Raw genomic sequence first — 3,539 nt, 5'->3', positions numbered from 1 at the left:
ACACCAGAGACAGAGGCAGAGATGGGGTCCTGGAGATGGGGAGTGGCTGAGGACTCTAGAATCATGAGAAGAGAGGTACTAACAGCTGGTAGCCAAGAAGGCAGTCTTGTGGAATGTGACCTTTAAATAGGTGTAAATTATTATATATGCCTGAGTGTTGGTCTTGTTTTAAAAAAGCTAAAGTGAATAGAGAGAAATACTGCTAACTGATGGTACATGGAGGGAATTACAGCCATTGTAATGAAACAAGGTGTATGATTTGTTGAATGTAAAACTGATTAACTGACCTGTAAACTTTCACTCAATAAGGTGTATGATTTGTTGAATGTAAAACTGATTAACTGACCTGTAAACTCACTCAATCTACAATCAAAACCTTAAAAACAAAACAAAACAACAACAAAGAAAATCAATTAAAAAAAAAAGTCATTGTTCTTACAAAATTCTATCATTAAAAAACAACAACAACCCACCCACCCACCCCATACAGGGGTGCTGAGTCAGATCCCACTCAACAGCACTTAACAACACCACCTTGTGTTCGAAGTGTGGTTGCTCTGTAGGATAAGTATACAAGGCTGGTGGTTAAAGTCGATCAATAGTTCCTTAGGAGAAAGATGAGGTTTTCTGCTCCTGCAAAGATTTACAGCCTCAGAAACCTTAAACTCGTAAACCTTAAACACTTAACAACAACCTTATGTTTCAGTTATTTATATGTTTGTCTTAGCCAGTTGTCTTTGAATCGATTAAGACTCTAGTCACCCTATAGGATAAAATAGAGTTTTCATGGTTGTAATCTGGTGGGTTCCAACTGCCCCATCTCTCTCCCACAGAGTGTTTGGTGGGTTCCAACTGCCAACCTTTCGATGAACTGTCTAGCACTTAACCATTGTGCCACCTTATATGTCATATTAGTCCATAAACCTCTTTCTTAAACATGTTATTCAAGATGACTCCTTTAATAACACTAAGCATATAAGAAAGCTTTAATAACGCTAAGCATATAAGAAAGCTTCAAAAATTTGGGAAACATGGAATGAGAAATAAAGGAATTTGTCCATGAACTTTTTGAAACCCCCATGCATTTTCAGATTTAAGTGGGATCAATAAGCACAGTACTAACAAATGGCTAATATGTGCTCTGCTTTCTCAAGTTGCTGGAGATGTGAGGTGGAGGTGGAGGGTGAGGCAGATATCTGGAAACAATGTGGTAGCGGACATAACAGAGCTAAGAGTATGGAGAAGGGATTTTCAGAGGAGAGAGGGAATACTGAAGTTGCCTGGAGAAGGAACCTGGAAGAATTTGTTGAGAAGGAAGTCATGGGAATGAGGAGATCTCAGAAAAGGAAAATGTAAAAGAACAGGACCAATATGTCCTTCTCTATTTTTGGGGAAAGATGGAGAAATATATATATGATTTAAAAGGAAGGAAAAAATGGTACAGTTTCACAAAAGTTTAGGAAAGAGTGAGTATAACAATTGGGTTATCAACAGCACCAAAAATTAAACAGAGAGACATCCTGACAAAAAGGCGTTATTCCTATGAGATCTGTGCTCTACCGGGTTTTCTTTCAAAGGCTGATTTTTCAGAAGTAGATCTCCAGACCTTTTTTTTTGAGGTACATCTGGGTGGTCTCTGACCTCCAATCTTTTTGTTAGAGATGCTAACCCTTCGCATCACCCAGTAACTACACAAGTCAAATAATGTTGAGGAGATTCTGTGCTTTGCAGAATCTCCCATAGAAAACACCTCTTAAAATGTAACGTTTTTCTCACTTTTTAAACTTTTCCAGGATTTAGGATGGTGTATTTTCAATTTGGGAATTGCAGATTTATTTAAAAGTGATTCTTTTTCCTTTAAAAACATATCAATCAAGGATCCCTGGTGTCGCAGTGTCAAGGCCTCTGCTAACTGAAAGGTCGGCGATTGGAGCTGCTCTTGAAAGGAAGATGTGACAATCTGCTTCTGTAAAGAGGCACAGTTTTGGAAGCCCTGTGAGGCAGTTTTACTCTTGGTGTGGCGCTGTGGGCTAATGCGTCAGACTGTAAGTAAAGTTGTTTGAACTACAAGGTCGGTGGTTCCTGCTCACCAGCTGCTCCTTGGAAACCCTATACAGGGTCGTTATGGGTCGGAATCGAGTTGACGGCACTTAACAATAACAACATAGGGTCGCAGGAGTCCTGGTGTGGCGCTGTGGGTTAATGCGCCAGACTGCAAAGTTGTTTCAAATGCAACGTTGGCGGTTCAACCTCACCCGCTGCTCCTCGGAAATCCTATACAGGGTCGCTAAGGGTCAGAACCGACTCGACGGCACGTAACAACAACAACAAATAGGGTCACTGTAACTAAAGGGTCGCTGTAAGTCAGAATCAACCCTATGGCAATGGGCTTAGCGTTTTGGGGGAGAGTCCTGGTGTGGCGCTATGGGTTAATGTGCTAGACTGCAAGGCGGGTTTGAACCTCAAGGCGTAAAGTCGGCGACTATACAGGGTCACTCTGAGTTGGAACCTACCGACGGCACTTAACAACAACAATTATATTAATCAAGTTAAGAAGCGCTGAATAACCTTTTTTTTTAAAACCACAGGGTTTTGTGTAGAATCTCACATTGGCCAGTGGGAGGCAGCACAACCTAAGGTTCTGACTCAGACGCCTACTTGCTGGAGTCAAAACTGACCCAGGGGTACTGTACGTTGTTCATCAGTTCTTTGCTTGCTTCTTTCTCTACTACTTGCAAAAGACTGGGAATGGGCTAGTAGCTAGTCATCTTCAAAAACTTCAGAAATCAGCACTGAATAAAAACATCATTTTTGTCCTTGGTGTACTCTGACCTGGCCCTGACATCTGAAAAGCTCAAATCTTATTACAAGGGAGTCTCTCCGCCCCCCACCCCCACCCCTCGCCCCACCCATAGTCTGCAAACAAAAAGCCAAGCGTCTAAATTTGCAAAAGAAACAAAATGTAAAGTTAGGGGAAGACACTTTAGGGAAAGATCTTCAGAAGGTACGTAACTGAACTAATATAAACATCACAGCAGCAAGCTTCTACCTGTAGCTACGGGGGAGGGGGGAGGGGAACGTAAAGGTTTTTCTGGTGGCTTCTATTTCCCATATTATAACGTTAATGCTCTAAGACTTGTGTAAAATGTACAGCCGTCATTTATCTAGTGCTAACACCACCTACAGGTTTCGCTGTTATAGGCAAGGAAACCTCTGTAAACGGAAATGGTGCAAAGAAAAAAAGCAATTATTATTCATTTATGTGGGAAAAACTTGTGAGCATTCCCAGGCCACCAAAATAACTTACCAAGTTTTACCTAAGGAGCCCTGGGAGCTCAAGGTCAGCAGTTCGAATCCACCAACTACTTTATGGGAGAGAGAGATGAGCCTTTCTGTTCCCATAAAGAGTTAAGTTTTGGAAACCCAATACAGGGTTGCTATGCGTAGTGGTTACGAATCGGGCTGCGAACCTTAAGGTCAGCGGTTCGAAACTACCAGCCGCTCCGCGGGAGAAAGATGAGGCTTTCTACTCCCGTAAA

Source organism: Chrysochloris asiatica, unplaced genomic scaffold, assembly GCF_000296735.1.
Source record: "Chrysochloris asiatica unplaced genomic scaffold, ChrAsi1.0 scaffold00544, whole genome shotgun sequence".
Lineage (NCBI taxonomy): Eukaryota > Metazoa > Chordata > Mammalia > Afrosoricida > Chrysochloridae > Chrysochloris > Chrysochloris asiatica.
This window is presented reverse-complemented; position numbering follows the sequence as displayed.